Source organism: Sminthopsis crassicaudata, chromosome 4 (assembly GCF_048593235.1).
Source record: "Sminthopsis crassicaudata isolate SCR6 chromosome 4, ASM4859323v1, whole genome shotgun sequence".
NCBI classification, from domain to species: domain Eukaryota; kingdom Metazoa; phylum Chordata; class Mammalia; order Dasyuromorphia; family Dasyuridae; genus Sminthopsis; species Sminthopsis crassicaudata.
The window spans coordinates 74,231,309-74,244,702 of record NC_133620.1 but is presented as its reverse complement, the minus strand read 5'-3'; the positions used below and the strand labels follow the sequence as shown (position 1 = coordinate 74,244,702).

Here is a 13,394-nt window from a genome sequence, read left to right as displayed (position 1 = left end):
TTGATGGTCATCATTTCTGTTGTTCACATCAATTTCAAATTTCACCGGTCTAGTTACTGATACAACTCTGCAATTCATTTTTCTAATAAAGAATAAGCCAATTTTAAAATCATTTGTACTTGGGTAAAAAAGTCCTTTTACTCATCCAAAACTTTTAAAGGAAACTTCAATAAGCTCTTCTCCATATGTAAATGACAAGTGATTATGTAGCAAATAAAGAGAAAATGAACAATATGTAACAAAAAGCAGTACATATGAATAGAGCTAACTGGTGAGAAGAGTTAGTGATTGACTATATTTTGATTTACTGTCACAATCTGCCAAGTAAGCTGCAAAAATATGCTTATCAAAAGAAAAATTATGACACTAGAGAAGAATTTTCTTTATGAGACAAAAGTTTTTCTTGATCATTTTCCATTCATTTAATAAAATGACATTACCAATTAAACAATCCAGAAGCATTTAAGTGTTTACTATGTGAGAGGCACTATTCTAAGTGCTGAAGATACAAAGAAAAAAAAACAAAAAAAAAAAACTTCAAGGAGCTTTCTTTCATTCTAAGAAAAGAGGAAGGCAGCACATAGACAATATAGAGATAACAAAGTAACCTGTGGAAAAGCCACCTGCAGGAAAACAAAAACAAAAAACAACTGATGAGATCACCAAATGAAATGATAAAGGAGAAAAGAAGTCAGAACAGAGTCCTGTGGGAATTGCATGGTTAGCAGATAGCAACTATAACCTAGGATAAATGACCAACAAAAGATGATGAAGGAAAAGTCGGACAAATGGGAGAACCTGAAGAGAAAAATGTCAACACACAAAAAGATGAGAGAAAAGAACACTAGAAAGAAGGTGACAGTGTCAAATGCAGCAGAGAAGTCAAAAGGTGTGGAGGTTGAGATAAGGTCATTGGGTTTGGCATTTAAGAATTATTGGTAACTTGGGGAGATCATTATCAATTGAATAAAGAGGATAGAAGACAGACTTCTGAGTAATGAAAAGGAAGAAAAAAGAAAAGTAGAAGCATCTATTGGAGGGAAAACTTCAAGCGCATAGATGTTTACCTTTTTTGTTTGTTCGCTTGGGTTTTTTTTCCTTTCTTATACATTTTTCCCCCTTTTTGATGCTCAGCATGATGAATATGGAAATATGTTTAAAAGAATTGCACACATTTAACTTATATCAAATTGTTTGCTGTCTTGGGGAGGCAGGAAAGAAAGGGGTAAATACATGCAAAGATAATAATGTTCATCTTTGCAAAACTGTATTATTGCAAAGATGAACATTATCTTTGTATGTATTTGGAAAAATAAAATACCATTAGGGGGAAAAATAATTTTAGCCTTAAAAGGGAAAGTCCAGGATGACATTAGGAATGGAAGCTCAAATGAGGATTTTCTGAGGATGAGGGAGATTTTGGCATCTGTTTATAAGCAATAGGGAAGCAAACCGGAATCAGGGAGACACTGAAAATTAGGAAGAATAGGGACGATAAATGGGGAGAAGACAGAAAAGAACAGGATCACTTGTACATGGAAAGGCATACCTGGGTAAGAAGAACCACCTACCATTTCAATCTACCAGACCTATCCTTCAAGGCATATATTCCATTACTTCTCTCTAGCCAAAAGTTTTACTATTTCTAAATACACTGATTTATACACAGAAAGTGCTTAATGTCTATTTAATTCCATATAGTATAGTTATTTGTAGCCCATATTATTTAGTCTTAAATTCCTGGTAAAATATTTTACCATCGTTTATGAAAAGTTTAGAATTTCCTAAAAGAAGAATTTGTATTCTTTTCATTCAGATAATATATCTAAAAATAAATTTTATAAATATATAAGTTATAGGCCGGTAAGTGGTACAGTGAGTAGAGCACTGAGAAGACCCGCATTCAAATCTAGCCTCAGATACTTACTAACCTGGAGCAAGACTCTTAATTCTGTTTGTCTCAGTTCCTCATCTACAAAATGAGATGGAGAAAAAATGGCAAACCATTCCCATATTTTTGCCAAGAAAACCCCAAATGGGATCATGAAGAGTTGGATACAACTGAAATGACTAAACAACAACAAAATTATCATGTCAGTATTTAGGATCATATGATCCTACATTCAGCACTAGAAGATGTGATCTAATCCCAGACCCATTTTATAAATTGTGACTTGACTTGCTTGAGGTAACAAAAGTAACCCAGTCCTTTGACATACAATAATTTTTAAATAACTCATTTGATTCTTTTGGTCCTGTATATTTAAAACTACAAGATCATACCCCAGTAATTTAATGTTATCACCACATTTATGTACTATAAAGAAGACTGCCTAATACCTGCCCTAACTTCAGAGGATTGTTACAAGGAATCAAATGAACTAATGGAGTACTTTGCTAACCTAATATAAGGCCCAATCAAATCCAACAAGCATTTAAATGCCAATTATATCTTGTAGGGGCTGGGAATACAAGGAGTACATCACTAAGTACAGGGGTTATATTCTGCTGGGGAGGGATTCCACAGGTACAGGGATAAGTCACTGTACACTAATTTAATGTGGAAGAAAATATTAGCATAAGTACATCTCAGGCTTTACTGAGGATAGAAGTGGCAAGAACTCTAAGGTAAGGGGGGGAGGGTGGCACCAAGAACTAGGCAAGTTTGGCTGAAACATAAGAATATGTATAGGAAGAGTTATGTGAAATGAAGCTAAGTTAAGCCATAGGTGGATACTGAAGGGCTTTAAATGCCAAACTTTTAAGAATTTGTATTTTATCCTAAGGGAATTAGGAAACCATTAAAAAGTTCTTGATCAGGGAAGGGAATGACATAATCAGACACAGGCTTTATGAAGATTCTTTTGAAAGCTACATGGAAGATATATTTAAGGAGAGACAAAGGCAGTAGTCCAATTATATGTAGGATTCCTATATTTTATTTAATTTCCTCTTATCTGCAACATGGCTAAAAAATTATTGTCTTTAGCAGTAATCTCAATTGAGCTTGAAGTTTAGCCTGATACTATCTTTATAAAATCTAGTCATTCTTTTAAACATGTCTTTGTTACCTGTCTTTAATGACATTTCTTGCTTTTTAATTCTGTCAATGATGTCACACTATTCAATAACACCAGTCCCTTTTCTTCCCCAACAAAGGTGATGACACCAGATTTTTCTGAGAAACTATCACAAACTATCTATTTGGATGTAATCATCGATTTATTTCCTGGACTCAACTATGCCAGGAGTTCTTAACTTGGTGTTTGAGTATGTGAGGACAGATTTTAGGAGATCTATAAACCTGGCTGAAGGAGAACTCAATTCTTTATTGTTATTAATCTCTAACTGAAATTTAGCATTCATTTCAATTACTTTAAAAGTTTTCTGAAAAGTGGTCCAAAGACTTTGCTAGACTGACACATGGGTCCTTGACACAAAAAAAGTTAAGAACACCTGAAAGTTTATAAAGCATCTATAATATTTATAGAATTATACTAGGTATTGGGAATGATCATGTGTTTAATTAAAATACAGACCCACTTCATTATTCCTACTAGTAAATTCTAGAAAGACCAAGTATTAGAACTGGTCTCCAATCTCACAAATAATTTTAAGTTTTGGTTAGGATAGAAATTAGATTCAGAACTGCTAATGACAATAGCACTTTGAAGCACATGCACACATATGCACATGGAGACATAATCTTATTTGATCCATATATTAATACATAATATTATCTCTATTTTACAGAAAAGGAGAGCCCTCCAATGGCTGAGCTAGGTGCCTCTAGCCTTGCTGTCTACAGCACTTTGACTATGTCCTCTTCTTCACGTTTGTGCTGCAGATGAGGAAACTGAGGCAAACAGGTTAAGTCAAGAAGACTTAGGTTTAAATCCTGCCTTTGACACCCACTAGCTATATGACTGGATAGTTATTTAACTTTTCTGTGCCTCAATTTAGCTGTAAAATGAAATTATTGGAAATGCAATGGTTTCTAGCTCTATATCTATAAGTATGTGTATTTTATCTCTTCCCCAATCCTGCCTCCCTCAAAAACAAAACTCCTTAAGGGCAGGAACTATTTCCTTTTGTACTTTTATTTTCAACGCCTCAATTAATCAATGATAGGCTGATTATAATGTGGATTCTAAAAAGAAACTGAGTAAGAATAAGTTATAATAAGAATAAATGAATATACACATAAAGATAATATTCAATTCAATAATCATTTTACATAGTTTATATAGATTTCTATAGTTTCAAGTTTATGAATCTCTATATTGTACAATATGAAGCTCCATTTGTCTATTGCCCTTAAACTGGCACCACAGGACTTAAATCCCAACTCTGCAGCTTAATTTCTCTAAAACTTGGGGCAATTCATTTCACCTCTCAAGGTCTGTTTCTGTATATGTAAAATGGCAATAGATGACTTCTAAAGGTCCTCTCCAGCTCAAAATAAAATGATGCAATGAAGTTTATCTTGCTTCTAGTCTGCATCCTTTTATGTCAGTATAGTACTGCTTTCTTTTTCTTCTGATCAGTGGACAAAAAATAAGCAAGTTTTATTAAAGAATGATTTGATAAAAAGATTAGAGCATAGTTGTGGCAGAGATTGAGGGAGAAATGGCAAACAGAAGCAAGCAATGAACTGAATTCTAAGAGTCATGTAGTCAAAACCAAACTTTCCCCCACCCCTCACCACTAGCTCAATAGTCTTGAGTCCAAACCATCTTTTGTTTTAATAATGTCCTACTAAGCAGGTATGAAGTAAGAGCCAGGAAAAAGCAGGACACTATCTTAAAGGTCATGGATGTGGGAGAGTGATGCACTTAGTATTGAGCCCTACATGGGTTTTTAGCATGAAATTATAAGCAATGAATATAGAAAGTAATGTCAGCAATTAGCTCAGATTTATATATTGACTTAAGGTCTATAAACTCCTTCCCTTCAATGACAATATGAGGTCAAGAGTCATTCAACAGCAAGTATTAATTGCCTACTAAATGACAGGTACTGGGGATACAAAGACAAAAGCAGAACTGTTTCTGCCTACAAGATAACAAATTGGTTCAAATTTATAAGAATAAGAGCCATTTACCAATTGATAAATGGTTAAAGGTTATGAAAAGAAAGAAATCCATGTTATCACTAGATATTTGAAAAATGTTCTACATGACTAATAATTAAGAGACACACAATAAATTCATAACATTTCAGACCAGGGGAGCTTGGTAAAACATTTAATAACTGGTTCTCTAGTTTAAAAAAAATGTACGCACAACATATTAAGTTTAATATTCATTATTTACATTTTGTGCACCACTTTCTTAAGTTGAGGCACTTAACAAAACAATAAATCAAGCCCTGTCTTGTAATGTTTGCTGGATTCCAGCACAGCCTGTACCTCTGGCAAAGGTGACAACAAAGGAAAATGACAAATACTTGGAGGATCTAGTAGAGTTGTGAATTGGACCAGTCATTCTGAAAAGCAACTTCGAACTGCTAAGTCTATATACCCCCCAAAAGATCAAAGGAAGATACAAAAATACAGCAACTTTTTCTGTGCCAAAAAATTGAAAATTAAGGGGTGCCCATCAATTCGAGGATAACTGAATGGATATGTGTGTGTGTGACACACACACAAAATCAAGGTAACAGTTTCAGGGGAAACTGGCCAGACTTGTATGAATTGTTGCAAAGTAAAGTGAGCACAATCAGGAGTGCAATTTATTCAATAATAACACTGTAAAGACCAACAACTTTGAGACACTTAAGAACTCTGATCAATGTAATGATTAACAATTCTAGAGGACTTATGAAGAAACATTCAACCTACCTCCTGACAGAGAAGTAATACATTGACAAGTGTGCAGACATATATTTTTAGGACATGGGTCAGTACAGGAATTTTGTTTTGCTTAACTGTATGTTACAATGATTTTTTAAAAATTATACAAAATTAAAACAATTTCCATTTTATATTTTAATTCCTTTCATAGAAAGTTATCTGATAAACCAGTAAAAAAAAAAAAAAAGTTTTGTCTAGAAGGCAAAGCAGAAGAGAACTATAGATCAATACACCTAGAAGGAGCTATAAAACCATCTATAGATCATCATTATGTCCCAAAAAAGAAACTGAGACCAAAGCATTAAGTGATTTTTCATCAAGGTCACACAATTGGTTATTCTATTAGCAGACCTAGAAGTCCAAGGCTTCTGGTTTCCAGTCTTGTACTTCAGCCCCCAGTCCATATAGCCCACTCTTAGAATAAAAAAATCTTTATTCATTATTTCTTGGGCATTATTACAACGAATGTTTTTTATGTGTGTGCACAACATCAAAACGTCTCAACTTAGAATGTCTAACTGATAACTTTCTCATTTTTTTACTAAGAGATTTGATTCCACGCTTCAAAGGTTATTGTGTACAAATATCTGATTCAAACAATCATGGTCACATCGGATGGGTGTCTTGAAAAACATAAAAAACCTATTGTTTCAACTTGGTAAAGAGTTAAGAATTAATAAGATGTCCCTTTTTGTCATAGATAGCCTATATTCCAATACATAGTTCCAAATATACAATTCAAAATAAATACAATTGACAGGCTTGTCTATATTTTGCCTAACAGAAATATTAACTTGTCAAAAATAGTTAAGATTTTTGAACTGAATAATTACTGAAATGAGCTACATAGATGCTAACCTAAGCTGACAAATGAAACTTGCTTTTGAATTACTGTTAACGTTAAAGGCAAACAATTTATCACTTTAAACAAAATAAATGTCAGAATTAAGAATAAAGCCATTTGCCCATAATAACCCCCCCTCAAATCCCCCCAGCCCTGGCCAATTCTCATTCTTAGCAGCCACTACCATCAATCCATAAAAATGACATGTCTTGATGTAACAGAAAAGGTGGGCAGATTTTCTCAAGAGGATGACAAGGGTATTCACTATTTTCACTGTGGAAAAGGCCAATTAAAACTACTGATTTTTCCCAAAATTCTATCAGAAATAATCTCAATCTTGTTATTAATTCAAATCAACAAGCATTAAGTGCCTCCTACAGGTACTGCATTTTGGCAGATATTAACAAAGATAGTTCAGATAAAATTGTCTTCGTTTTCATACAACTTAGAGCTCATTAAAAGGATGACTTGTAGAACTATTAACTATAAACAAAACGCTGCATGCAAAATGTCATGTGAGATCCAAGGAAGGAAAAAGACCCCAGAGATAATTAGACTAAGGGGTGGGATATGAGGGCCTTAAAGGAGTTGGCTTTCTCAAGTTAATTTTCAAGGATAAAAAAGATTCAATTTAATAGCCTAGGCATATAGATTACTGTAAATTATTATGTATTTTATTGTCTTTCTAGATATAAGCAAAATCAAAAATAAAATAGAATTAAACCACAACTAAGTTTTTCCAATTAAAATATCAAAGAGCCTGTTTCCCCACCTCCCTTCATTTTATTCCCACGTGAGGTCTACAGTGGACTGGAGTCAAAGACCAGATTTCAAGTAGTCCCTAAGATTCTTAATAGCTATGTGACCCTGGGAAAGTCACTTAACCTGTTTACTTCAATTTTCCCAACTATAATATGTGAACAATTACAGGATTTTGTTGAGGTTATAAAGGCACTTAACATAGTGCCAGACACTTATATTCCCCTTAAATATGCAAATAAACGTGAGGTTTTCAGTTTCAAATTGTTGCAAGGCACCCACTGAAAAGAAAATATGGGGTAGGACTCTAAATTCAAAACAACAAAGTTTAAAGTGAGAAGAGAAATTGGAGCTTATGAGACAAGTCAATCTTTAAAAAGTAATTTTATCTAAAAGGAAGAAGGCTTAATGGGCAGTAGGTACTATGGATCTTTTTAACCGAGTATGCAGAATCTTCCATCCCCCACTCTTTTTTAATTTAAAAGAGCAGATTCTTTTATTTAGGACCTACCCACCAGCCATCTGAATTGAGGATTCTTGAAAAGAATGTTCAGATTTGGTTGAAAAATTTAGCATTGTTATTGTAAAGCAGACTATCATTCAGGCACAATAGACAATACACTTGAGTTTTAGAGCAGAACGTTCAGCATCAAACTTAAATCACCTTTACAACAGTGAACAAACTTTTATTTTTCTTTTAAGTCAAAAGAAAATGTTAACACTACTTTACCCTGCTTGAGTCATGATTATTTTATTTTTTTCTAGGAAAACTAGTAAAAGGAAGGAACTAAAAAGGGCATAAAACGTTTCTTATTGCCTGTTATCTATTTACATATAGTACTCTACCTCCCCAGTACAATCCTTCCAAAATTTGATCATATTAAATTGAAATATTAAATTAAAAAAAACCAAACTCCCCTATTTCCACAAAAAAGGCACTGAATGGGAGCCTAACAATTTTCATCATAAGTCCTTATTAAGCTAACTGAACAGCTCCTGAATTCAGTTCCTGAATCCTACAAATTCAGTCAATAATACTACAAGTATTTTAATTTATTTTAATTTTGAAGCCTACATTTTATATTTTTATAACTATAAGATTATTTTTGCAATGGACATAAAAGTTTTAACCTTTCACACAGAAATATCACTTCAAGAGTTACTGAAAAATTAAATCCTGCATAAGGCTTAAATGGGTTAAACAGACAAGTATAGTAATTTTTAAAAATACATTTGCTTATTTCCTGATAGTTCTCTCCAGTATACCTTCTACCTAACTATATTTTCTTTTCTCTCCAATTTCTATTTCAAAGTGCTGCTTATTCTGCCTATTTTGTCTTTTCATTTTGTTTATGCATTTTTTAAACTGTTAAATTTGCCTTCTCAATATTTTCATTGTTGAAAGATAGAAGCTATGAAAAGGTAAAAACCAAAGGAAAATGTGCAAGTGTACAATCCACTCCCAGAAAAGTAGATTATACTCCTCCAAAAGACTAGTTTTCTGATATTTCTCTCATTATTTGATCTCTGGTCTTAAATGTCCCTATGGTAATGACCTAGGAAACTCATACTGTCTAATGGCATAAAAATATTATTCCTGCTATAACTCTATAGATTTAACTATATATATATATATATACATGTTTCCTTAATAAAATTTGGGGGAGACATAATTAAAATAACAAAGCTACCATTAACAAAAAGTGATAAAAATCAATTTAGCCACAAGTTTTAAAAATGCCAGCAGCAAAACACAAAACCTATTAATAAAGTTTTACATTTTAAATTAAAAATAGGAGTTGAAAGTTAGACACACACACACACAACACATATTAAACCAACATTTGCAAAACCAGTAATGTGTAATTGAGAGACAAAGTATACTGGGAAAAAAAAAGGCAATATCCCTAAAGTTCATGCTTTTCTATTAAGAGAGGGCAATAAAATTGCTTTGTAATTTGCCTTCCACAAAGTGTTCCAGAAAGGAAGAGCAGAGATGCCGATAAATGATTAGCATTTGCTTTAAAAAAAAAAAAAATGCAATATGAAATGCACAATATTTATACAATTGGAAGCTATTTTAGAGTTATATAATAATTTTATAGTGTTGGTAGAAGCAAGGATTTTACTTAAATATCAAAAGGAATCTCTGGCCTTGGAGAATGAGTAATGGATAATAAACAAAACTCTACCAAGGCATTATTCCTAGCTCTTACATAATAAATGAATACTAATAATTGAATAAACTAATTCACAATTAGAAGCTTCAATCACCTAATCATCTGTAAAATCAATTCCCACCCAATTCCTCTAGGGTGTGATGGATAGAGCACTGGACTTGGAAGAAGGGAAGATCTGAAACTGAAAACTTACTTTTCAACTGCTTGAAACTAGTGGTGTGATCTAGGGGAGGGCATGGAGGAAAAGGGGGGGGAATTGGAACACTGGGTTTTTGCAAGGGCTCAAGTTGAAGAATTGTCCGTGCTTGTTTTGAAATAAATAAAATAAATAAAGAAAATATGGAATAAAAAAATGAAACTAGTGCTGTGACCACCATATAATCCACTGTATGGGCAAGTAACAAAATTTCTCTAGGTCTTAGTAGACTCATCTGCAAAATAGTGGTACTAAGTACTATTTAATCTTCCAAAGAGTTGTTTTGAGGCTCAAATGAGATAATGCAAGAAGTGAATTGAGCATTGCAGAGGGAGTATGTCCAACGGAGTCAAAATCTGGCCTCAGACACTAGCTGTGTGATTGTGGGCAAGTGATTTAACCTGTTTGCCTCAGTTTCCTCATCTGTAAAATAAGGAAAAATAACAGCTATCTGCTTCCCAGGATTGTAAAGCTCAAATGATATATTTGTAAAGTACTTTGAAAGTATACAGTGCTTTACAAGCATGATAAACGCTAACTATTATTATTGCATATTAAATATCCAATATGGGAAATATGCAAATATGGGAAAAATTAAAAAGGACTCTACTGTCAGCTATTATTTATTCTAGTAATCCTGGCAAGACAAAATACAATGAACTCATTCAATAAAGAGGTCGAAAGCACCGTGGTATCTCAAATTCCATTATATACAAATCAACAAGTACATATAAAATGGGTGATGTAAAGAACAAGATATTCTGGAAACACGAGAAATGTTTAAGACTAATGCCAAAAAGGTGTATGATTAAGTGCCATAATTAATATTATAGGATTTCAGAAATAAATCAATATGGGTGGCTGCTTAGCAACCCGGCTTGCCTTCCAAACTAAAATTATCTTGAAACTGTACTAAAAATAAATTGGATTACTAAAACACTTTTATGTTTGACCACCTATCTTTGTCCTAGAATTTTCAGTTTTAACTTTTTAACTCTGGCAAAAAGGCACGAGGGGGAGGGGGGCTGTAATTTTTTTTAACCTCTCAATTTCACAGAGGAGGAAACCGATGACAGTGGTCCGGTCTGGTAGAAACTTCCAACTGAGCTCCAGTCACGGAGCGGAAGGTGCATTATACTTAATGCAAAAGTATAGGGTTGGGTGAATTCCAATCCATTCCTTCCACGACGAACTGAGGTGATTAAAACTTGGAAGGAATCAAAAGCTTCACCGGGTAGACCCTAAATTGCGCTTTTTCCTCCCAAAGTCTGCTTCTGGTGGCCAGAGACAAGTTTTGTGGATTTAACAGAACGTGAAAAAACACTTTCAGCATCAGAGAGAGATCTGACAAGCTCGGTGACGTTATGAGCAGAAGCCAGGGCTGGACTCCGGGGACCCGGGGGTCTCAAATCAACATCCCTCCTCCTTTCCACAGGGAGGCAGAGACCCCGGAGAAGGCTGTCCCCCCGTGAGCCCCAGGACTCGGCCCCTCAGCTGGAGGGGCTGCCACCAGCACAAAGACCGTCACCCCCAACTCCCCCGCACAGACCCCGAGCTCCCCTCCTCCGTGCAGCGGCGGGAAGGATCCACGTACACCCCCCAAGTTGTGCCTCGAGGAGCGGAACCTCGGGGGACTGCGAGCCTCCCCCTCCCCAGTCCCAATCTTGTGGGGATGGACGCTCAAGAGGGAGAAGAGGGGGACCAGGAGGAGAGAGGAAAAGATGGGGGGGGGGGAGAAAAGGGAGGGAATGGGGTAGTAGGGAGGGGAGGAGAGGGCGAGAACGGAGAAAAGGGAGGGGGTGGGGAAGAGGAGGAAAATGGGGAGAAGGAAAGGGAAGAGGAAAAGTGGCGGGCAGAGGGTAGCAAGCCCTTCTCCCACCGCTTGCTCTCCCCGAAATGTGCCTCGCCTACCCCTCTCTCCACACACGCCGCCTCCCCCCCCCCCAACCGGAGGAAACGCCGGAACAATGAGCATTCTCCGCCGCCGCCGAGACCCCCCAGCCCGGCCCGGAGCAGAAGCCGGAGCCGGCCCCGGAGCGAAGGGACGCGGGGGCCCACGCCGCCGCGTCCCCTCCCCCTCTCCCGGGCCGGCGGTCCCGGGCCCGCCCCCGCCCTCACTCACCGGCGCCCGCCCCGAGCCTCCGCGGGCTCCGCTCGCCGCAGCAGCCGGAGGGAGACGCAGGCGAGCGAGGGCCCCAGCCGCCGCCGGCAGCGCCGCCGCACAATATGGCGAGGCTCGGCTTCCGCAATGGAGCTCGGGAAATCCAACAGGGGCCGCTCAATATTCATGAGAGACCGAGCCCGAGCCGGCTCCGACGGGGCTGGACGCCGAACGGGCGGGAGGCAGAGGCTGGGGGAGGGGGGCGGCGCCGGCGCCGGCGGGGGGAGAGACACCTGGAAGCTGCGAGCCGCCCCCCTCGCTGCCCGCCCCGCCCCCCGCGCCGCGCCGCCTTCCCGCCTGCCCCGCCCCTCCTCCCCACCCGAGTACCCTCCCCTCCCCGAGATGATGAAATCAGGACGTCATCGCCCTGACCTCATCAAGCCTCATCACCCCGGGGTGGGGGAGGGGGCCCACCCTCCCCGCCTGCCCCGCCTGCCCCGCCTGCCCCACCAGCCCGAGCGTGGTCTGGGACAGGTGTGTCAGCCGCATCCCCAGTCAGGAATTCTCCCCATCCTCCCTGCGTCTCCTCCGGGATTCCTGCGAGAGATGTTCCAACTTTTAAGGCGCAAAGACGGGGCTGACCTCTCCCTGGCATGACCTCTTGCCCATTTCCTCCCGCTCCTTTCTCTTTCACCTGTTCCGTGTCAGCTGTGCCCACGGCACCGTCACCCCCGAGGCGCGTGACCTTCAGCTAAGAAATGTCCAAAATTACCGCCTATTACCAACCAGTATATGGAGAGGTCTGGACCAGAAGATTCAGCTTCGAAGCTGCAATGACCTGGATGACCTTGGACAAAACAAATCATCTCTTTGCTTCTTGGTTTCTTTGTCTACAAAATGAAGTAAATGGGAAAAAATTATCTTTAATTTTTTTAAAAAACCCGCCATTAACTTTGGTGCCCCCCATCGTACTCTTAGAACCCTAGCACTTTCCAGACCATTCTCTGAGCTTGAAGATGAATTCTCCTTGGTTCTTACCCAAACATCCTCTTTGCGGGTATTCCCTCCGAGGATGCCCATGGACATTCATCTCGGCTCACTCATCCTATGTGATTCTTGTTCAGTCCCACTGTTCACAAGACCTGCAATTTCATCTGTTTAAATCTATCTAGTAGGCACTTGATAAATGTTGCATTTAATTAAAATATTCAGCTTCTCAATTTACAACTATGATAAATATATTTAAAAGCTATAAATATAGCTGCCAAAACCTAACCTCTTTGTTAAGAATACAAAGCCCTCACTCAATAAATATTTGAGTACCTACTATAGGCAAAGTACTTGCTGTGTGTACCAAAGGAAATACAAAGGAATGAATTATTCAAATATTTTTTGTAATAGTCCCTGCTCTCCAGAAAGTTAAATTTAATTTGGGGAAATAAGACTTATGCACCTTGGTA

The 13,394-nt window shown here is 37.7% G+C and overlaps 1 protein-coding gene across 1 annotated transcript in view; it reads right to left on the bottom strand.

Moving 5' to 3' along the window:
• Positions 1 to 12,276, bottom strand: part of RNF2 (ring finger protein 2) — a 28,777-nt gene extending 16,501 nt beyond the window's left edge. The window contains exon 1 of the mRNA XM_074308591.1: positions 11,956 to 12,276. The gene's annotated coding sequence lies outside the window, so the exon portion shown is untranslated. The remainder of the gene's footprint in view (positions 1 to 11,955) is intronic.
• Positions 12,277 to 13,394: the final 1,118 nt, after the last annotated feature.